Source organism: Lathyrus oleraceus, chromosome 5 (assembly GCF_024323335.1).
Source record: "Lathyrus oleraceus cultivar Zhongwan6 chromosome 5, CAAS_Psat_ZW6_1.0, whole genome shotgun sequence".
Taxonomy (NCBI): Eukaryota; Viridiplantae; Streptophyta; class Magnoliopsida; order Fabales; family Fabaceae; genus Lathyrus; species Lathyrus oleraceus.
The window spans coordinates 144,622,265-144,647,105 of NC_066583.1; the positions used below are offsets into that span (position 1 = coordinate 144,622,265).

Here is a 24,841-nt window from a genome sequence, read left to right on the forward strand (position 1 = left end):
GTAATCTTGTCAGACCCATTAGTAAAAAAAACTTTTTGCGAACCCTTTCTTTTTCTTTTATCTTTTTACCACTCGAAGAAAACAATTAACATAAGCTAACATTCAATCGCAAATCTAACTAAAAGGTTTTCGTTTAGTACAACGAACGTGAGGGGTGCTAATACCTTCCCATTGCATAATCGACTCCCGAACCCGAATATGGTTGCGACGACCATTTTCTTTTTTTAAAAGGTTTTATCGATATTTTCCCATTCCTTCATTGGAATAAATAAAGTTCGGTGGCGACTCTATTCGAACAATTTTCCGCGAGCGTGCAATGCGCTTCTTGAAGGATCGTATTTTTTAAGATATACAAGATATTATTCTAAAGTACAAATTCAGTATGCTAAGAATGGAAATATGTAAAAGAAATGGTGTACAGAGGAAGAGTATGATAAGAGGTGGAATAGAATGCGGAGAAAATGATGAACTCATCAAGGCTAAGAGGAAGGCTATGACAAACGACGTACGAGAATGGTGGCAGACGATGAAAAAGTAAGGGTTTTTGTTTCCCAATCTCAATCTCTTAACTTTAGCAACTCAACTCAAATGAAATTCTAGAAGTTTCTATTTCTTCTATAATTTATTTTCTTAATTAAAACGACATCCCTGTGTCTGAGTAATAGAAAAAAAAAGAGCAAGCATTGAACTTACCAATTTTCCAAAATTGTTGATTCAATGGTTTTTACCGGTTTCATCAGATTCTGGCTGGTTCCCATTAGTCAAGTAGCTTACTCGATCCAGCAATCAAACCAGAAAGGTGACACATCAGGTTCTCGATTTGACTAGTCTATCCGGTGTGGTTTTTAAAACACTGTTGAGATTATGTTGCCTTTGCAGATAATCGTTATCTCGATGTTTTGCGGTTCAGCAACTTCGACATTGTTACCAACATGACTTTATGGCAATTGAAACCGCCTGACAATTTCATATTTATTCAGCAGAGGCATATATCCTCTTTGTACATGTTTAATCTCCTTCCTATATCAAACCAGGTGTGTTCCCACCTCTCATGCCAATTGTCATACCCCAAAATTTGCCCTACCTTTTTTCTTTTTACCTAGCTTACGACGTTATTCATATCATTCATCATGCATGTGTCGGTTTCATTCATTTCATTGACATACATTGTATATTTCACCATTCCATCTTCATTTGTAACAATTGGGACATAGGCTCTTTAATGACGATGTTTTACTCAAAAGATTGCTTGAACTAAAGGAAAAGGGCAAAATTGGAAATTCATATAATATTTCATTTATTCATGATACAAGACTTATTGTTTGAGACACAAGTGAAGATAAGGGATTACAAGGAAAAATGATAAAAATTTACATCATTTTGGTATGGTTGAGTTTTTGATCAACTGTTGACTTTTGGTCAATTTTTGACCATTGACTCAATTTTGACTCCTAAATATTCCTAGACATATCTCACATTCATTTGATCACAAGAATTCACAATTTTTATGGAAAAATAAATTATGTCATGAACATGTTTCATGAAAGGATTTTCAACACTTTCCATCCTCCAGGTTCTCTTTCCATGGCTTTTTCTCCTGCTTTCCTTGGTGCTTCAATATACTTCTTCCACCACTTTTTTCACCATACTACAAGGAAGAGAATAAAACAAGTCAATCACCGAACTCATCAATCAAAGTCATCCAAAAGCTATGGGAAAGTCACACAAAAATACTGCATAAACACTTAGAAATGTTGGCATGACTTCTCTATTTTCTACATTTTTCCAAACCTATTCATACACAAAAAAATGGGAATTGAATCCATAATTTGCACCATTCAAAAATACTTATTTCCAACAACAAATCAATTCCCAAAAGCACTTGAAGATGTAGAATGATTCACAAGATTTCAAAACCATTAAAAAATCAAGGCATAAATTCAATTATTTTCAAGTTCCAAGTTTGTGATCATTCACCTTACCCCTTGTCGCATCACGCGAAAAACCGGCGGGAAAACAAGAACAACAGAGCCGCCACCGTGCGTTATTTATCCCAAAAGAGGGAAGGGAAACGCTCAGAGTAAACCTGGGAAAAGACATGGTCTCGCGACCAGAGAGAATGGGATCGGGAGTCGGTTATGCGAAGGGAAGGTATTAGCACCCCTACGCATTCGTCGTACTCGACGGGATCCACGCACAAAAGGAAGGAAAAATGGTTGCTAAAACACTGCTCAAACACACACACACTGGCTGAAAGAGACACAAGAAAACAGACTGAAACCGACTCGGCAGGATATCGCATCCTAGGCCTACTTAGTCTATCAAGCATAGACATCAGAGTCGAAGTAGTTCGGACTGGGGAAACGACACATGCTCGCTAGGATATCGCATCCTATGCATACGTATCTCCTCGGACGAGAGAAGAATCAGAGCATTCGTAGCTCGGCTGACACACACACAAACAAACACTGGCAAAGGCAAACGTGGAGCCTGAATGCCAATCACTGGGCTTACATCAGCATCCGAACCAAAACACACACAAGAAGGCAAACGTGGAGCCTGAATGCCAATCACTGGGCTTACATCAGCATCCGAACCAAAACACACACAGGAAACCAACTGCCAATCGCTGGACTTATGTCAGACTCCAACCAGAAAAGGAGATACAACTCACACAAACAAAACAAAAGGGCGCCCGGAGAGATCAGCTCATCTCCTGCCTACGTACCTCATCTGGTATGAGGATCAGGGCGACGTAGTTCCCCTACGGAGAGATAAAGGACTAGCCTAACCAGATAACAGAGGGAGACACAACACTAGGGAGACTACGACTCGAGCCTAGATGTTGTCATGCAAAATCATCCCTAAGTTAAGGTTTCTAGCTAACTTGCACAGGAAGCAAGCCTATCCTAAACATGACTTACACAGGAAGCAAGCCATACCTAACCTAACTTGCACAGGAAGCAAGCTAAAGCAAACCTAACTTGCACAGGAAGCAAGCTAAAGCAAACACACAAGCACAAGTAGCACACACTATATGCAAGCAATGGGCTCAAACAAGGTTAGGTTTTAGTCGAGGGGTCATATCAACCTCAACAAACAAACCACTGGAACTGGGTAGTGTTAGCTCTTAACCTTGCCATTGAGGGGCTAAGGTGAAGCAGATGAAAGGTGAGTGAAGATAAGACTTCACAGCTCTTATCCCTGGCCTGGGAGAGCTTAAGACAAGAATGTGTGGGTTCAGAAGGTGGGAACCCTTCTACACATTTGAAACTGACTCAACTGTACAATTGTACAAGATCTTGGGTTTGTATCTGCAATGCGTCAACACAGTGGTGTGAGCAAAGTAGATGACACACAGAATAGCAGGGGATGGATTGCACATCCCTTGTGTCTGCCAATGCCTCTTCACTTAGGAGGTCTTTGAATATGTACAGGACAAATGTAAACAGTCACAGACATTGCCTCTTAAGGAGGACTTCAGACAGTTGCCTGGCCAAGCAACAGGCCAGGTCTTCCAGACTACATGAAGATAAGAAAGGTATACCTCAATGCAAATTGCTTATCAAGCAAAGCAAAGCAAAAGTTCACAAGGAACTGAGCAACTAAAAGCACCTGAAACCAGTCAGACAACATTAGTACACAACTTCAAAATTAAAGCAAAAGGAAACAGATATCAACCAGTCAACACAAACAAGCTAAGTGTGCAATGCACAAGGCTCAAGGCATGTGAGCCAAGCAACCTACAAAACAAATAGGTTAGTCATGATAAACAAACAAACACAACCAATTTGTATTGGTCTCATTGGATAATTGTTGGTCACCCTGAAAACATGAACTCAAGCGTGAGTAGCAGGACCACTAGGGCAAGCCTAGGGTCAAAAGAGAATGAGAAAGGCAAAACAGCAAGTGGCAAGTATCCAAAATCAAGTTCAAACAATCAAGAAACAAACCCAAGTGGTTTCACATTCACATCATTCATCATTATCATTTCATGAGCAAATTAGGTCAAAGCATGGCATATGGAAGCTCATAGAAGTCAACAGCAAGACTTAACTCAAAACCAATCACAAACAATTCCAAAAATCATCAAATAAATCATGATCAAACATAATCCATAGCATGGTGTGCATGTCAAATTTCAGCTCAATTGGATCATGGGAAATAGGTCAATGAAAATCAGAAAGGCAAGGCAAGTTTAAACATGCTCAAAGAAGTCAACCAAACATGCACCAACTTCAATAAATCATAAATCAGTGACAACATATGAGAAATGAATGGGACTAAAACCATGATAAACCTTAAGATGTCTATTAGTCACATATCAAATTTCATGTCCATCCAATAAAGTATGAGAATTTCACAAATGAAATGGGAACATGTGTCACAAAAGGTCAACATATGACCAAACAGGAGAGAAAATACCAAACAATTAGGAAATGCCACAAATAATTCCAAGAAAATTCACATGTAAACTAGACATCCAAGAGTACATTCATGCAAAAATTAAAACCAATTTGAGTTCAAGAAGCATGGTAATGAAAATCATGAAGTTGGACATCAATGGTGTGACACAAATTGTCACACCCCAATTCAAAAAATCATAACTCACAAACCAGCAATGATAAATTCACAAACTCTACACCAAAATCACCATGAATGTGTCTAGTTTAAGCACAAAAAATTTGGGAGCCATTGGATAAAGCATCATCATTTCACAAATGTTTTGGCAAAGTGTACAAAATATGAGCACATGTCACAAACCAATATGCCAAATAAAATCCATTCATCACAAAAATCTGGAAAAAAATATGACAATTAAGTAGAGATCATGATGAAAAGAATGCAAAAAATCCCATGGAAATTGGATCAAACATAATGAAGTTATGATTTTTGCAAGATGAGCATACAAATTGAAATAAATATGAAAAACAAAATGACTTTAATGGGACATGGGGCACGGCCAGTGGCATTTTTGAAATTACCCGTGCCACTAATCCAAACGCAGCGTTTTGGCTGCTGAAACGAAATAAGCTGATTGGTCCATGCTAATGCAACAGTAACGAACTCATGCAAAAACCCTAGCCCAGGAATCCGCAGGAAAAGTCATAGCTAGCCTCATGAAGGCTGCAAGAGAATCCGCAGGAAAAGTGCAGTCTCATGAACAGCATGAAGATCTTCATGATCTTCGTGCGCGAAATCTCCAGAAAAATTCAACAATCCCAGAAACACCATTTAAGCACATGTTTATGAAGATCTAACAACCCTTAACACGAATCTACAAGCAATTTATCTCAAAACAACAACAAAATGAAGAATCGATTGAATCTTGCCATGAACATAAAATTTCAAAACTCTCGTTCTCTCTCAATTTCTAACTGTTTCCTTCGATTCAAAGCTCAGTAAGTTCATGGCAAAAAGATCTACAAGATGTAGTTCATGATTTTGGAAATGAAGAGATTCGATACCTGGCCAAATTCGGAGCACAGAAACGGAGCAGTGGTTATTTCCTTGTGTTTTGTCAAAACAGATGCGCTATGGTGTTGGTATTGATGAATGGATGGAAGGCTTTGGCTTAGCAATGTTGGAGTTAGCTCAAAATCAAAGTTGCCATGGACATCCCCTTTGATGCAACAGAGGTGGAAATGATGATACAGGTGTGATACATGGCTGCCAGATGCTTCCAAGATGTTGGTATATGATGACCAAACCAAAACAAACTCGGGTGCTCTTGAGTTTTTAACAGATTTTGCAAATGAAGAAAATGGTGTTTTTTAGAGGAATGAGTTTTCTGTTGGTTTTGAGTGGCTGCTAGGGTTTCTTTCAGAGAGAAAATGATGTATATATACTCTGTTTAATGGTACTAATCAAGGTTAATGAAAAAGTGGAATTGGAGTTGGTAAAAAGTGTCCTTTTGCTAATTTCACTCAAGTGGCATGGTGCATGAGCTGTAGCTGCGAAAATGGGCCTTGAACATGTCCAAAATATGATTCCTAGTCATTCTCAATTGGCCAAAATGATTAAAAATGGTTATTTGGAAAAGTCAAATTTCAACCTCACTTGAAATTAATTCAAGCAAGTCCAAAAAGGCCATTTTGAATGGTGATGTTTTGGTGCATGATGATGACATTTTTGGAAAGAGGGGATCAAATGTGACTTGTAGGAAAAAAACCCCACCCAAATTGGCCAAATGGTTTGAGAGATATGGCCTTTTGAAGTTCAAGAATTTTTGAAAATGAATTGATCATATCTTGCCAACCATACATGGGAATTGAGAGTTCTTGGACTTTTTGGAAATGGGAGAACAAGATCTTCAACTTTCATGTTGGGAAAAAATTCATTTGAAGCTTGTATCATGACGTAAGTTTGGGATCAAGAAGTTTCCATTTTTGGCAGGTTTCAATTACAGGTCCAGTTTCTATTTTTGGAAATTTCTGATCTGGCTTCAAATTCTTCCATGATGGTCTTGACATGATACATGAGGCCTATTTGGACATGAATGAGCTCTCTCAAACCAAATCCAACCATCAAAACCATAAAATCAGACACAGTTGACCAAGTTTGACTTTTTAGGGTTTCTGGCAAACTGTGCATTGACTGATGACTTCTGAACATCCAATCCTTGACCAAAACACTTCAAATGGATCCCCAAGTCATGTGAACATGTTGGACCAACCCTAGGGCCTTGTTTCAATGAAAATTGCACTTGCTTGCTTGACTGACTGATCTCCTGACCAGTTTGACCTAATTCTTCTGACTGGCTTGCACTTGAGGCAAAGGGACAATGCAATGTTATGCAGTGGACCATGTTATGTTATGACCTAATATGAGAATGTATGTACAAGAAGTAGGTGTAAATTTGAGGTGCTACAGCTGCCCCTATTCAATCAGCTGGGAACCCGAACGGATGATAGCGACGGCTGTCAGACTTTCAGGGTAAACAGGGATTGAATACCAAAGAACCGTAGAAATTTGCACTCTGCCGGATATGATACAAGAAGAACCACGTCATTTACCGATGACGCCTGCCATTGACAACTTCAGAAAAGCGAAACCATTTACTGATGGTTAGAAAACTGGTAACTTGATATTTACCGATATCAACTTCAGCGAGACCATTTACCGATGGCTGCTGCAAAGAAACTTGACATTTACCGATATCAACTTCAACTCGACCATTTACCGATGGCTACTGCAACTGGGAATCCGATATTTACCGATATCGAAGAAAACGGGGCCATTTACCGATGGCGGATAAAACTGGGCATTCAATATTTACCGATATCGAAGCATACGGGGCCATTTACCGATGACGTCTCCACTTGGGGAGGAACAAAATCTTTGTGGTGTAATCAGACAAGACGTTTACCGACGACTTCTGGGGATCTTGATTTTATCAACAAGGAAACAAAGCATGACCAGACATTTACCGATGACTGGGATGAGACTCGACGTTTACCGACATCGAAAGATGATGTTTACCGACATCCAAAAACGACCAGACATTTACCGATGACTGGGGAACACTTCACTAAGGGAAAAAACAAATATTTGCAACTGGAAACCAGATAGGACATTTACCGATGACTCTACTGGGGATCTCTAGCTGGGGATTATCAGACATTTACCGATGATTGCAGAAAAGACTCGATGTTTACCGACATCGAAAGATGATGTTTACCGACATCAAAAAAATGACCAGACATTTACCGATGACTGGGGAGAAAACCCGATGTTTACAGACACCGAAACAATGGTGTTTACCGACACCAAAAATGATGACCAGACATTTACTGATGACTGGGGAGAATACCCGATGTTTACAGACACCGAAACAATGGTGTTTACCGACACCAAACAAAGAAACACACGTGGGTGCTGGCATGACACCTACCGGTATCACAAGAACGTCATCTTAGATATGTCAAGGCAAGGTTGACCACTTGCTGGGGATCTCACTGGGGAGAAACAAACTTTCCGTCCTCGGACGGGTGAGGAAATAAACCTCTCTGGGGAATATCAATCCTGAGTGCTGTCAGGAGCCACTGTAGCAGGCGTGTTGTGTAACACCCCGATAATAATATAATAATTATTTAAATTAAGTTAATAATATCTTTATTGATTTAATTAAATAATTGAATTATTATTATTATTACTATTATTTTGGAATAATAATTATTGGGATAATTATTTAGTGGAATAATATTATTGGAGTATATAAGTTGGAATAATAAAAAGTCCCAATTTTTGGAAAAAGGTTTTCACGTGAAAAGGGAAAAGAGGCAGAAAGGGCAAAAAGCCAGAGAACGAAGGTTGAAGGAAGGAGAAGCTTGGAGCTCGGAAGCTGCCGGATTAACTCAGGTAAGGGGGGTTTATCATCGGTTAAAGGGTATTATATGATAATATGTACTGGGTAGTAATAACCATTGGTTGTACCTCTGATTTGATTGATGCATGATGAATTTGTGAAATATTGGATGAACGAAATTGAATGATAATAGAAAAGAATTCGTAGGAATTAGGTGTAGAAATGTTAGACCTTGTGGAATTGAACAGGATCTGTTTGTGTTAGACAATAGGAAGGAATTATGTGTGAAAATTGGACTGTGGAAGGTCGGATCGGAGAGGCTTCGTAGCAAGGAAGCCATTGCAGATCTGAGAGTTCTGGTTTCTGGTCATACGCGTATGGCACTAGGCAATACGCGTATGAGATGTTGGTACGCGTATGGGGGGAAGCCTTACGCGTATGGGAGAAAAAGATGACATTTTAAACGTGAATTGGTCTCTGTTGGTACGCGTAATGGGAAGTTGTTACGCGTAGCGTACGCGTATGGAATAGGCGGTACGCGTATGAGTTGGGCGAGGAAATGCGCAATACGCGTATGAGAGTGGGCAGTACGCGTATTGAGTTGGCCAGGTTTGGGCAATACGCGTATGGCATGGGCAATACGCGTATGGGCAGAGTTGGGATTTTCCTGAACTGTGGTTGTGCAGTTTTTGGTTGTTGAGGCTGAGTGGTGTACTTAGCTGAGATATGATGTGATAGGGATCATTTCCCGTTGTTTTGAGTGGTATAGGTATTAGTAGAGCGGGCTAATACTGTGTTTGATTATGTGGCATGATATGATATGCTTTTGTGATTAATTTGTTGATGATATGTGATAGTATACATGATGATGTGAATGTATACATGTGTGAATAGACTGTATTATGGCTTAGAGTGTGAGCATGTGTCTATTCTTGATTGTTGTTGATGTTGCATTGCTAGATGATTAGCATGCATATTGTGGCCTTCGGGTGGTAGCTAATTCCCATGGTGAGGAATTAGTGAGTAAATCATTTTGATCGTTGTTGATGTTTGCATGCTAGGTGATTAGCGTGCATAGCATGGCCCATTTGGGGTGGTAGCTAATTCCCATGGTGAGGAATTAGTGAGTGAGTCACTATGTCTCAAATGAGTGGGACTAGTGAGCTTGGTAGCCGTGCCTGGATTTGGACGGTGAGGTTGAACTATATGTTCACAAATAGTCGGTACCGCATGCATAGAGTCTCATTGCATAATAAATGTATGGCATATAATATGAATGGATGTATTCCAGTATTATATGTGTATTGTGTGTTATATTGTTGATGTTGAATATGGTTGAGAATCTACTGTCGAGTATGATGTTTGAACGAATATTGCTGTTGCTGAATGCGTAGTCTAATTAGGGTGAATTAATGTGTTAATTACTTGGCATTACATATTGTTCTATAATGCTCATTATATTGATTGAGATACTCACCCTTACACCTATTTTTCAGGTAACGAGAAATGAGTTGAGTAGAAGCAATTGCTTGGAGTCTAGAGTAGTTCTTATGGGTCATGCTCTGATAGATGTAACATCGGGAGGGGATGTTTTAATTTATTTGATTTCTGTTGTTGAATGATTGACATGTATTGTGTTACATGTTTTACATTGATGTTGAATTATTTCCGCTGCGATTTATGCAAAGAATCTTATTTGGTTAAAGAAATGAGCATGACAGGATATTTTGATAATTGTTGTGAAATGATTGTGTGACACCCTTCGGGGCATAATTACTCTGATGAATATATATTGTTATTTTAATTATAATAATTTGGGGTATTTAGAAGGGTGTTACATTAGTGGTATCAGAGCATAGTCGGTCGAGTCGAGTCGTAATTTTTCTGTTTCCCCTGTACGGGATAGGTGTTGTGTAACCCTATCAGTACTTATTGTTTTAGCTTGTTGGGTTTTCAGAATAGAGATGGCTGGAAGAGGTAGAGATGATGCTGCGATTGCTGAGGCTCTGGGTATGCTAGCTGGAGTACTTGGAGGGAATCCAAATGTTATGGGAATGGGAGCTGCTCGTCAGTTGAGTGAGTTCCAGAAGAACAATCCTCCAATGTTCAAAGGAGCATACGATCCAGATGGTGCTCAGAAGTGGTTGAAGGAGATAGAGAGGATCTTCAGAGTAACTGAGTGTGCTGATAACCAGAAGGTCAGGTTCGGTACACATATGCTGTCAGAAGAAGCTGATGATTGGTGGGTTGCTACCCGCACTGAGTTGGAAGCTGCTGGAGATGCTGAGATTTCTTGGGCTGTGTTCAGAGAGAGATTTCTGAGGAAGTATTTTCCCGAGGATGTCAGAGGAAAGAAAGAGATAGAGTTCTTGGAATTGAAGCAGGGTAACCGGACTGTTACTGAGTATGCTGCTAAGTTCACAGAACTGTCAAAGTATTACACTCCCTATGCTGAGGCTGCTGGGGAATTTTCAAAGTGTGTGAAGTTTGAGAACGGGTTGCGTCCCGAGATCAAGCAGGCGATTGGATATCAGAGGATTAGAGTGTTTTCTGATTTGGTTGACTGTTGCAGGATTTTCGAACAGGATTCTAAGGCGAGAGCTGAGAGCTATCAGCAGAGAGTTGATAGGAGAGGCAAGAATCAGATGGATCGTGGAAAACCATATGCAGCTGGCAAAGGTTTTCAGAGGCAGAGTGGGATGAAGGGGCCTAGTGGAGGAGATTCTAGTGCTCCTGTTAAGTGTTATAGATGTGGCCAGGCTGGACATCGGATCCATGAGTGTACCAGTAATGAGAAGAAATGTTTCAAGTGTGGAAAAGGTGGTCATTTAGCTGCAGATTGCCGGTTGAAGACTGTGACTTGTTTCAACTGTGGAGAGTTGGGTCATATCAGTCCACAGTGTCCTAAGCCAAAGAAAGAGAATCAGTCAGGAGGCAAGGTTTTTGCTTTATCAGGTTCTGAGACTTCTGCAGATGATCGTTTGATCCGAGGTACGTGTTATATTAATAGCTTTCCTCTTATAGCTATTATTGACACAGGTGCGACTCATTCTTTTATATCTTTGGATTGTGCTGTGAAACTTAAGTTAGAGATATCTGAGATGCTTGGTAGTATGGTGATTGATACTCCTGCGAAGGGTTCAGTGACTACTACTTCTGTTTGTCTGAGTTGTCCTTTGAGTATTTTTGGTAGGGATTTTGGGATAGACCTTGTGTGTCTTCCATTAGTGCAGATTGATGTTATTCTGGGTATGAACTGGTTGGTGTTTAACCGAGTTTCCATCAACTGTTTTGATAAGACTGTGATCTTTCCTGAGATTGAGGAAGGCAAGAGTTTGTTTCTATCAGCCAGGCAGGTGAATGAGGAAGTGGCAGATGGGGCAGAGTTGTTTATGCTGTTAGCAACTTTGGAGGCTAAAGATAAACTGGTGATTGGCAATCTCGCTGTGGTGTGTGATTTTCCTGATGTGTTTCCGGAAGAAGTGAATGAATTGCCGCCAGAGCGTGAAGTTGAGTTCTCGATTGATTTGGTACCTGGTACTAGACCGATATCGATGGCTCCTTACCGTATGTCTGCTGTTGAGCTAGCTGAATTGAAGAGTCAGTTGGAAGATTTGTTGGATAAGAAATTTATTCGCCCGAGTGTGTCACCTTGGGGTGCACCAGTGTTGCTGGTTAAAAAGAAAGAAGGTACTATGAGGTTGTGTGTGGACTACAGGCAATTGAATAAAGTGACGATCAAGAATCGGTATCCTTTACCGAGGATTGATGATTTGATGGATCAATTGGTTGGTGCGAGTGTGTTCAGCAAGATAGATTTGAGGTCTGGGTATCATCAGATACGTGTGAAAACTGAGGATATTCAGAAGACTGCTTTCAGAACAAGGTATGGACATTATGAGTATTCTGTAATGCCTTTCGGTGTGACTAATGCGCCTGGAGTATTTATGGAGTATATGAATAGGATTTTCCATCCGTACCTAGATCAGTTTGTGGTGGTGTTTATTGATGACATTTAGGTGTATTCGAAATCTGAAGAAGAGCATGCTGAACATTTGAGAGTGGTTTTGGGAGTTCTACGAGAAAAGAAGTTATTCGCTAAACTATCCAAGTGTGAATTTTGGTTAGGAGAGGTTAGTTTTCTTGGTCATGTGATTTCAAGAGGTGGTGTTGCTGTTGATCCTTCTAAGATAGAAGCGGTATCTAAGTGGGAAGCTCCGAAGTCAGTTTCTGAGATAAGGAGTTTTCTTGGACTTGCAGGTTATTATAGGAAATTCATTGAGGGATTTTCCAAGTTGGCGTTACCGTTGACAATGTTGACTAGAAAGGGGCAAGCATTTGTTTGGGACTCAAAGTGTGAAGAAGGTTTCCAAGAGTTAAAGAGAAGGTTGACTACTGCTCCTATTCTGATATTACCGAGTTCGTCGGAATTATTTGAGGTTTATTGTGATGCTTCATTGTTGGGTCTAGGTGGTGTGTTGATGCAGAATAAGCAGGTTATAGCTTATGCTTCGAGACAACTAAGGGTTCATGAGAGGAACTATCCGACCCATGATTTAGAGTTGGTAGCTGTGGTATTTGTTCTGAAGTTATGGAGGCATTATTTGTATGGATCAAGATTTGAAGTTTTCAGTGACCATAAAAGTTTGAAGTATTTGTTTGATCAGAGAGAGCTGAATATGAGACAGAGAAGATGGTTAGAATTTCTGAAGGATTATGATTTTGGTTTGAATTACCATCCGGGTAAAGCAAATGTAGTGGCTGATGCATTGAGTCGGAAATCCTTACATATGTCTATGTTAATGGTTAAAGAGTTGGATTTAATTGAGCAGTTTAGAGATTTGAGCTTGGTGTGTGAGAGTACTCACAATAGTGTTAAATTGGGAATGTTGAAGTTGACGAGTAGTATTCTGGATGAGATTAGAGAGGGTCAGAAATCTGATATGCTTTTGGTAGATAAGTTGACTTTAGTGAATCAAGGTCAAGGTGGCGAATTCAGAGTTGATGAGAATGGTATTTTGAAATTTGGTAGTCGGGTGTGTATTCCGGATGTGACCGAACTTAAGAAGAGTATTCTGGAGGAAGGACATCGTAGTGGCTTGAGTATTCATCCTGGGGCTACGAAGATGTATCATGATTTGAAGAAGTTATTTTGGTGGCCGGGAATGAAAAGAGAAATTGCGAGTTTTGTTTATTCCTGTTTGACTTGTCAGAAGTCAAAGATTGAGCATCAGAAGCCGTCGGGGCTAATGCAACCGTTGGCTATTCCAGAGTGGAAGTGGGATAGTATCAGTATGGATTTTGTTTCTGGTTTGCCGAGGACAAGTAAGAATTTTGAGGCTATTTGGGTGATTGTTGACAGATTGACAAAGTCGGCTCATTTCATTCCGATCAGAATGGATTATCCGTTAGAGAGGCTAGCCGAGTTGTATATTGAGAAGATTGTAAGTTTGCATGGTATTCCGTCGAGTATTGTTTCGGACAGAGATCCTAGATTTACATCAAAGTTCTGGGAAGGTTTGCAGAGGGCTTTGGGAACTAAGCTGAGATTGAGTTCTGCATATCATCCGCAGACTGATGGTCAGACTGAGAGGACGATTCAGTCGCTAGAGGATCTTTTGAGAGCTTGTGTTTTGGAGAAGGGAGGTGCTTGGGATGGTTATTTGCCTTTGATTGAGTTTACCTACAACAATAGTTTTCATTCGAGCATTGGTATGGCACCGTTTGAAGCTTTGTATGGTAGGAGATGTCGGACACCTTTATGTTGGTATGAGTCCGGTGAGAGTGCTGTAGTTGGACCGGAGATTGTTCAACAAACTACGGAAAAGATTAAGATGATTCAGGAGAAGATGAGAATTGCTCAGAGTCGTCAGAAGAGTTATCATGATAAGAGGAGGAAGTCCCTTGAGTTCCGAGAGGGAGACCATGTGTTTCTTCGTGTTACTCCGATAACCGGTGTTGGTCGAGCTTTGAAGTCGAAGAAGTTGACACCTCGATTTATTGGTCCTTATCAGATTTTGGAGAGGATAGGAGAGGTAGCCTATCGTATCGCTTTGCCGCCGTCGCTTGCGAATTTGCATGAGGTTTTTCATGTGTCTCAACTGAGGAGATACGTTCATGATCCGTCGCATGTGGTCCAAATAGATGATGTACAGGTGAGAGATAACCTGACTGTTGAAACATCACCTATGAGGATCGAGGATCGAGAGTTGAAGCAGTTGCGGGGTAAAGAGATCGCCTTGGTGAAGGTAGCTTGGGGAGGACCAGCAGGTGGCAATGTGACTTGGGAACTTGAGAGCCAAATGAAGGAGTCTTATCCGGAGTTGTTCGCTTGAGGTATGTTTTCGAGGACGAAAACTCTTTTAGTGGGGGAGAGTTGTAACACCCCGATAATAATATAATAATTATTTAAATTAAGTTAATAATATCTTTATTGATTTAATTAAATAATTGAATTATTATTATTATTATTATTATTATTTTGGAATAATAATTATTGGGATAATTATTTAGTGGAATAATATTATTGGAGTATATAAGTTGGAATAATAAAAAGTCTCAATTTTTGGAAAAAGGTTTTCACGTGAAAAGGGAAAAGAGGCAGAAAGGGCAAAAAGCCAGAGAACGAAGGTTGAAGGAAGGAGAAGCTTGGAGCTCGGAAGCTGCCGGATTAACTCAGGTAAGGGGGGTTTATCATCGGTTAAAGGGTATTATATGATAATATGTACTGGGTAGTAATAACCATTGGTTGTACCTCTGATTTGATTGATGCATGATGAATTTGTGAAATATTGGATGAACGAAATTGAATGATAATAGAAAAGAATTCGTAGGAATTAGGTGTAGAAATGTTAGACCTTGTGGAATCGAACAGGATCTGTTTGTGTTAGACAATAGGAAGGAATTATGTGTGAAAATTGGACTGTGGAAGGTCGGATCGGAGAGGCTTCGTAGCAAGGAAGCCATTGCAGATCTGAGAGTTCTGGTTTCTGGTCATACGCGTATGGCACTAGGCAATACGCGTATGAGATGTTGGTACGCGTATGGGGGGAAGCCTTACGCGTATGGGAGAAAAAGATGACATTTTAAACGTGAATTGGTCTCTGTTGGTACGCGTAATGGGAAGTTGTTACGCGTAGCGTACGCGTATGGAATAGGCGGTACGCGTATGAGTTGGGCGAGGAAATGCGCAATACGCGTATGAGAGTGGGCAGTACGCGTATTGAGTTGGCCAGGTTTGGGCAATACGCGTATGGCATGGGCAATACGCGTATGGGCAGAGTTGGGATTTTCCTGAACTGTGGTTGTGCAGTTTTTGGTTGTTGAGGCTGAGTGGTGTACTTAGCTGAGATATGATGTGATAGGGATCATTTCCCGTTGTTTTGAGTGGTATAGGTATTAGTAGAGCGGGCTAATACTGTGTTTGATTATGTGGCATGATATGATATGCTTTTGTGATTAATTTGTTGATGATATGTGATAGTATACATGATGATGTGAATGTATACATGTGTGAATAGACTGTATTATGGCTTAGAGTGTGAGCATGTGTCTATTCTTGATTTTTGTTGATGTTGCATTGCTAGATGATTAGCATGCATATTGTGGCCTTCGGGTGGTAGCTAATTCCCATGGTGAGGAATTAGTGAGTAAATCATTTTGATCGTTGTTGATGTTTGCATGCTAGGTGATTAGCGTGCATAGCATGGCCCATTTGGGGTGGTAGCTAATTCCCATGGTGAGGAATTAGTGAGTGAGTCACTATGTCTCAAATGAGTGGGACTAGTGAGCTTGGTAGCCGTGCCTGGATTTGGACGGTGAGGTTGAACTATATGTTCACAAATAGTCGGTACCGCATGCATAGAGTCTCATTGCATAATAAATGTATGGCATATAATATGAATGGATGTATTCCAGTATTATATGTGTATTGTGTGTTATATTGTTGATGTTGAATATGGTTGAGAATCTACTGTCGAGTATGATGTTTGAACGAATATTGCTGTTGCTGAATGCGTAGTCTAATTAGGGTGAATTAATGTGTTAATTACTTGGCATTACATATTGTTCTATAATGCTCATTATATTGATTGAGATACTCACCCTTACACCTATTTTTCAGGTAACGAGAAATGAGTTGAGTAGAAGCAATTGCTTGGAGTCTAGAGTAGTTCTTATGGGTCATGCTCTGATAGATGTAACATCGGGAGGGGATGTTTTAATTTATTTGATTTCTGTTGTTGAATGATTGACATGTATTGTGTTACATGTTTTACATTGATGTTGAATTATTTCCGCTGCGATTTATGCAAAGAATCTTATTTGGTTAAAGAAATGAGCATGACAGGATATTTTGATAATTGTTGTGAAATGATTGTGTGACACCCTTCGGGGCATAATTACTCTGATGAATATATATTGTTATTTTAATTATAATAATTTGGGGTATTTAGAAGAGTGTTACATGTTGCACCGATGTTGAACAAAATGATCCGCCTCTGCCGGGGATATTGTCTGATTGGGTTAACACATGAATGCATATGTTTGAATTTTTCTATGGCGTAATGCTCCATATTGAATGGGAATGCTACGCAGTTCGAGGATGCAATGATCACTAAAATGCAAAAATGAAAAAATGATGAAAAACTCCGGCTGGGGAGCCAAAACTGATCGGGTACTCCAACCCTGCGGGGAGACCCTGCAGGGAGAGCAACGACTTCTCACTCATGCTGGGGAATAGCACTGCTGCTGGGGAAAGGTAAACTCCGCTGGGGATATCCTTCATAGGACCCAATCCACTCGGGGACTCCGCTTGGGGGAACATAGCTCTGATAGCTTCCAAACTTGCTTGGGGAGAATATCTGCTGAGGAAACGTCCTCGCAGATGCCAACCTGAAAAACAGCACAACAAAATGCCCCCAGGGGATACATGGACAAGATACGCTCAAGTGTCCTCAACATTCAAATGATTTTCAAATGTTTTGTCATCCTGCAAGCTATTGTTTAGCCTTCATGTTTTTATATGCAATGCTTATCAAAAATTCGGACGTTTTTTGCAAACAAAACAGTAAAAATAAAAACAAAAGAAGCCATTTATCTGAATAACGACTTTTATTTATTGAAAATGTGCCTGAAAAGGCAAATACATTGGGAAGCAATTCCTAGAAAGAGGTAATTGCGCACAAAAGGAAAAATCTATTCTAATGGCAATGTGAACACGGCATCCGCTATTTCCCAATTCTGTTATAACTCACAGATCATCAGTTTTCCTCCCAACTCCTCGCTTTCTGAGAAGAATGACTGGACGGATCACATCTTTCGAGATGGCAGACGACAAAGCTCGATGAAGTACAGACAACTCAGACTGTAGTCTTCGCTTTAATCCCTCTTTTGGCTGGATCGCCCTTTCGGGTTTTCAATCCACCGGGATACCCATTTTTGCCTAAGCCGCCCTTGCGGGTTTTCGACTTACCGGGTGTACAAATTCTTTTCATTTTATCCCTAATTTTTGCCCGAACCTTTCCTTTCTGTTTTTTGGTTCGCCGGGATGCCCATTTTTGCCTGGACTCTTTTTTTCTTTTTGTCCAGCGGGTCAATTTATGCGAAGTATTTTTTGACTACATCTGAGTTAACAGGAGACGGAAAGTCTTCACCATCCATAGTTGTAAGCATCAAGGCTCCACCGGAGAATACCTTTTTCACAACATATGGACCTTCATAATTAGGAGTCCACTTGCCCCTGTTATCTGCACCGGGAGGGAGGATCCTCTTCAAAATTAGATCACCGATCTGATAGCTTCGAGGACGCACTTTCTGATCAAAGGCTCGCTTCATCCTTTGCTGATACAACTGTCCATGGCATACAGCTGCTAGCCGTCTCTCTTCGATAAGGCTCAACTCGTTAAACCTTGTTCGAATCCACTCGGCTTCGTCCAGCTTGACATCCAATAAAACGCTCAGAGAAGGAATCTCCACTTCAACAGGTAGGACAGCTTCCATACCATACACAAGGGAGTAAGGGGTTGCCCCGGTCGACGTACGTACTGAGGTACGGTACCCATGCAAAGCGAAAGGCAGCATCTCATGCCAATCCTTGTACGTAACGACCATCTTCTGCACAATCTTCTTGATATTCTTGTTTGCCGCTTCTACAACACCATTCATCTTCGGTCTGTAAGGAGAAGAATTGTGATGTTCAATCTTGAAATCTTTACAAAGCTCTTTCATCATCTTGTTATTGAGATTCGAACCATTGTCAATGATGATTCTCTCAGGAACTCCATAACGACATATGATTTCTTTCTTGATGAACCGGGTAACCACTTGTTTGGTAACGTTAGCATAGGAAGCTGCTTCCACCCATTTGGTGAAATAGTCAATCGCTACCAAAATGAAACGATGTCCATTCAAAGCAGTAGGCTCAATCTTCCCAATCATATCAATGCCCCACATGGCAAACGGCCAAGGCGAATTCATGACATTCAGAGGGCTTGGTGGTACATGCACCTTATCAGCATAAATTTGACACTTATGGCACTTCCGAGCATACTTGAAACAATCGGATTCCATAGTCATCCAGTAATAACCCGCTCTCAACAATTTCTTAGCCATTGCATGTCCGCCGGCATGAGTACCGAAGGAACCTTCATGAACTTCCTGCATTAACATGTCTGCCTCGGGTCTGTCCACGCATCTGAGCAAGACCATGTCAAAGTTTCTCTTATACAGCACATCATCCTGATTCAAATAGAAGCTTCCAGCTAGCCTTCTCAGGGTTTTCTTGTCATTCTTTGACGCACCTTCAGGATACTCCTGAGTCTTGAGGAAGTTCTTGATGTCATAATACCAGGGCTTCTCATCAATCACAACAGACTCGGCTGCAAACACATACGCAGGCCTCTCGAGTCGATTCACCGCAACATGTGGCACATGATTCCACCAATGAACTTTGATCATAGAAGACAAAGTAGCCAAGGCATCAGCCATTTGATTCTCATCCCGGGGGACATGATACAACTTCACCTTCTTGAAGAACGTCAATATTCTTCTGGTGTAATCTCTATACGGAATCAAATGCGGCTGATTCGTATTCCAATCTCCATTGACTTGATTGACCACTAGAGCGGAATCCCCAAATATATCAAGAGTTTTGATCCTCAGATCAATGGCTTCTTCTATCCCCATGATACAAGCCTCATACTCAGCTTCGTTGTTGGTGACGTCAAACGTCAATCTGGCAGAAAAAGGTATATGAGCACCTTTAGGATTGATCAATACTGCCCCAACACCGTTACCATTCATATTCACAGCCCCATCAAACATCAGTGTCCATTTGTCATCCGGATCCGGTCCTTCCTCGACAAGAGGCTCTTCGCAATCTTTCATCTTAAGATACATGATGTCTTCATCAGGGAATTCAAACATCATAGGCTGATAATCTTCAATCGGTTGCTCGGCGAGATAGTCTGACAGAATACTACCTTTGATGGCCTTTTGTGACGTATACTGAATATCATATTCTGTTAGAATCATCTGCCAACGAGCAACGCGTCCGGTGAGAGCCGGTTTCTCAAAGATGTACTTCACTGGATCCATCTTAGAAATCAACAAGGTAGTATGGTTCAACATATACTGCCTCAGTCGGCGAGCAGCCCAGGCCAAAGCACAGCAAGTTTTCTCGAGCAGTGAATATCTTGTTTCACAGTCGGTAAACTTTTTGCTAAGGTAGTATATGGCATGCTCTTTTCGACCAGACTCGTCATGCTGTCCCAATACACACCCCATCGAGTTCTCAGTCACTGACAGGTACATTATCAGAGGTCTCCCTGGAACTGGAGGTATAAGGATTGGAGGTTTCTGTAAATACTCCTTTATCCTGTCAAAAGCTTTCTGACAGTCATCATTCCAACTGATTGCTTGATTCTTTCTTAGCAACTTGAAAATTGGTTCACACGTGGCAGTTAGGTGAGATATGAACCTTGCAATGTAGTTCAATCTCCCTAAAAACCCACGGACCTGCTTTTCCGTTTTTGGTTCAGGCATCTCTTGAATAGCTTTGACTTTCGCTGGATCAACCTCAATCCCTTTCTCACTGACAACGAAGCCTAAAAGCTTCCCTGATCTCACCCCAAACGTACACTTGTTCGGATTCAACCTCAGCTTGAACTTTCTCAACCGGTCAAACAGCTTCTGCAAATTAACCAGGTGCTCCTCTTCTGTCTGCGCCTTCGCAATCATATCATCTACGTACACTTCAATTTCTTTGTGCATCATGTCATGAAAAAGAGTCGTCATTGCCCTCTGATAGGTAGCACCAGCATTCTTTAGCCCAAATGGCATCACCTTATAGCAGAACGTGCCCCAAGGTGTAATGAATGTCGTCTTTTCCATGTCCTCTGGCGCCATCTTGATCTGATTATATCCAGAGAAACCATCCATGAAAGAGAATACCGAGGATTGAGCCGTATTATCAACCAATACATCAATGTGAGGTAATGGGAAATCATCTTTCGGACTCTCTCTATTCAAATCCCGGTAATCGACACACATTCTGACTTTACCATCCTTCTTCGGCACAGGAACGATGTTGGTTACCCATGGGGGATAACTCGTAACAGCCAAAAAACCTGCATCCCACTGCTTCTGAACCTCTTCCTTGATCTTAGTTGCCATATCAGGACTCGTTCTACGAAGCTTCTGCTTGACCGAAGGACATCCTTCTCTAAGAGGTAATCGATGCACCACAATGTCTGTATCCAACCCAGGCATATCTTGATATGACCAGGCGAATATCTCCACATATGCTCTCAGCATCTCAATCAGCCTCCTCTTGACAGAGTCCTCTAAAGCAGCCCCAATCTTGATTTCTCTTTTGGCGTCCTCAGTACCCAAATTAACAACCTCCAACTCCTCCTGATGAGGTTGGATGACCCTTTCCTCCTGCCTCAGCAATCTGACCAATTCTGCAGGAAGTTCACAGTCTTCCTCACTCTCCTCTTCAGCTTGGTAGATGGGATTGTCGAAATCATACTGAGCCATAACAGAACTGTTCATAGTGAATGCCATAAGATCGCTTCTGCATGTTTAATGCTTTGTTTTAGAAAAAGAGTTCAATAAAGTCACAAAAAAACAAAAACATTGCCATTTTTATTGTTTTTGAAAAAAAGATGAAAACAAAAAATAGAAAGACAGGGATCACAAAGTTTGATTGCAAAAATGTCCTTCATTAATGATAATCATTAAAACATGATGAGGCCCTACAATGAATCACTACGCCTTGGGCAGATCGTAGGATTTTCATGCAAAATGAAAAAACAACAGAAAATTACTCTGTTAGAAGAGTAACTTGAACCACTTCTTCAGCCGTCCAGTTGTTGATAGACTCCCCTGGTGCACACGGGCGAACCCAGTTGTCCAAATCACAATCACTGTCACAGTCTTCACTACCGGTTGCAGAGACGTCGCCATGATTCATCAGCCCAGCGCTAGTAAAGGTACTCGGACCCGCTTGACCATTCTGCTCTGCTTGGAAAGGCTCGTAACCAACGCCAAATTTGTCTTCTTTAACAGGCAAGTCCACCATCTTGCCCCAGCCTTCAGCTTTGCCGGATTTAACAACTTCTTTGGCCTGCTTGTACGAAGCAATCGAAGCACCCGGCTTCCTCTGATCAGCGTACGCCACTTTCTCAAGAGCCACAGTCTCAAACGCCTGGCATAAGGTTTCGTGGATCTTGCCATCCACCTCAACATATTTGAACGAGGATAGATGACTCACCAGAATCTCTTCTTCACCGCACACGGTCACAATCTGACCGTTCCAGACATACTTGAGCTTTTGATGGAGAGTCGACGAGACTGCCCCTGCTGCATGAATCCATGGACGCCCCAATAAACAACTATAGGCGGGCTGGATGTCCATAACATAGAAGATGATATCGAATACCTCAGGACCTATCTTCACAGGCAAGGTAACTTCCCCACACACAGAACGTTTGGAGCCGTCGAAAGCACGAACGATCAGGTCACTGGGAGTAAGCACAAACCCTTCCACATCAATCTTCTTCAGAATCTGCTTAGGCAACACATTCAGCGACGACCCGGTGTCTACCAATACGTGAGACAACACTGCCCCCTTGCACTCCATGGTGATGTGCAAGGCTTTGTTATGGTTCCGCCCTTCAGGCGGTAAGTCCAGGTTGGTGAATCCTACACCATGCCTGGTGCTCACATTGGCCATCACACCCTCCAGTTGATTGACAGAAATCTCCTGAGGCACGTAAGCCAGATTTAACATCTTCAGCAAGGCATTACGGTGTGCCTCAGAGCACAACAACAGTGAAAGTATAGAAATCTTGGACGGAGTTTGGTTCAACTGATCTACAATCTTGTAGTCACTCTTCTTGATTATTTTCATAAACTCCTCCACGTCTTTCTCAAATGAGCCCTCGGGCGCTTCCTTCTGGACAGGCTCTTCCTCAACCACAGCTTGCTTACCCTTTGCTTTGGCGAGAGCCTCAGCATTATTGTCCCTCAAAGGCTGCGGTGCGAACAGACGACCGCTTCTGGTAAAACCTCCTGGACCCCCTACATTATCCACAGCCGGACCAATAGTTGCAGGAACTCTATTCGGTAAACCAATTGTCACTGGAGCTTGATTCACTGGTCTTGTCTGACTTTCAGCCCTTCTGTTACTGCGGTAAGCATTATCATACTTCCACGGCACGGCTCTACTATTCTCAACAGCCCTTCTTCCAGACGCAACGATAGTAGTTGGAGCACTGATGGTTACAGGCACGGAAATGGTAACTGGGGTACAATTTGTTGCAGGTGCACTAACGACCCTTTGTCCACGTCCTTCAGTTGGTTTAAAGTAAATGGTGATAGTTGACACTGTTCCACGATCTTTTACAGCCCTACTGAATTGCAAACAACCCTCATCCATCATACCATGGATACCGGCCCTTAACTGGTCGCAACCATTCTCAGATTCTGCACAGCCCAAACAATCCTCATCACAACCCGAGTAGACACCCCCATTCAGCAGACGGCCCTTCACAACTAGCAGAGAAGCCTGAACATCATCAACATTAACAACCAGATCTTCAGCTTCCTTCCCCTCAATATTGTTCACTCTATGCCCACCATGCTGAGGCATAGGGTTGTTTACGGCGTTAGGCACTGGAGCGAAGTTGATCGCCTTGGCATCGATCAAATCTTGGACCTTGTGCTGGAGAGCCCGACACTTCTCAGTATGATGCCCTGGTGCCCCAGAGTGAAAGTCACAACGGACGTTGGCGTCGTACCCAGGAGGCAATACTGTAGGCGGAGCCATTGTACGCAACTCAACCAACCCCAACCTGAGTAGTTCGGGCAGTAGTTCGGCGTACGACATGGGTAGCGAATCAAAACGTCGATCAGGCATCCTTTGTCTGGGCTGATACGGACGTTGCTGTTGTTGTTGTTGCGGTTGTTGAACTCTTTGTTGTTGTTGTTGACGAGGTTGAGGTGCCGGAATGGTTACTGCAGCAACTTGACGGTATTCACTTCTGTTCTGATCTCTGCGGTGTTGAACAGCATTAGTTTCACCCTCTCTTCGACGAGGTGCCCCAGCAAATGGCTTCTTAGAAGAAGAGGAACCAGCATCTTGGATCTTCCCAGTTTTAATCAAGCTCTCAGTCCTCTCTCCACAAATGACAACATCAGAAAAACTACCGAATGGGCAGCTCCCCATCCGGTTCATAAACACACCTTGAAGCGTACCGATAAACATATATGTCAACTCCCTCTCCAGCATAGGGGGTTGAACTCTAGCAGCCAGTTCACGCCACCTCTGGGCGTACTCCTTGAAGCTCTCTCCGGATTTCTGACATAGACTCTGCAGCTGAGTCCGGCTAGGCTCCATGTCCATGTTATGTTTATATTGCCTCAAGAAGGCCTCACCTAGATCCCTCCAGCATCGGATCGAATCTCTCTTTAATTCCATGTACCAGTCCAAAGAAGCCCCAGATAGACTATCTTGGAAAAAATACATCCACATCTTTTCATCATCGGTATACGCAGAGATTTTTCGATAATAAGCCTGCACATGGGTGCGAGGGCAAGAAGTACCGTTGTATTTATCGAAGGACGGTGCTTTGAACTTGTAAGGGATTCTCAAACCTTCCACCAACCCCATATTGGTAACATCAAAACCGAGAGAATTCTGACATTCCATAGCTCTAATTTTCTCAGCAAGGGCATCAACTTTACGATCCCTCTCATCAACCCTTCCCAGAACGTCTTCGTCTTCACTGAGCAGAGTGAACATATCCTCTTGTCTGTCAACAATCGGAGCAGGATTACGGGTCGGGGCACGGACTGCTCTGGCATTAGCGGCATCTGGAGCAATAGGTTGACCGTTGATTCGAATACCCCCCAACTCATCACCTACAGCATAGTTGTTGATGGGTACAGCAGCAGCAACATTGTTATCATTGACCGGGCCTCCCTCTGGCGGAGCATGGTTGACCGGTGGAATTGCAGCCTCTTGTCTCT

General features: G+C 41.8%; 1 long non-coding RNA gene across 1 annotated transcript in view; it reads right to left on the minus strand.

Annotated features, from left to right (window-relative positions):
* Positions 1–1,272: 1,272 nt before the first annotated feature.
* LOC127086036 (uncharacterized) overlaps positions 1,273–24,841 on the minus strand; it is a 33,129-nt gene continuing 9,560 nt past the window's right edge. The window contains exon 3 of the long non-coding RNA XR_007789378.1: positions 1,273–1,634. This is a non-coding gene — a long non-coding RNA (uncharacterized LOC127086036). The remainder of the gene's footprint in view (positions 1,635–24,841) is intronic.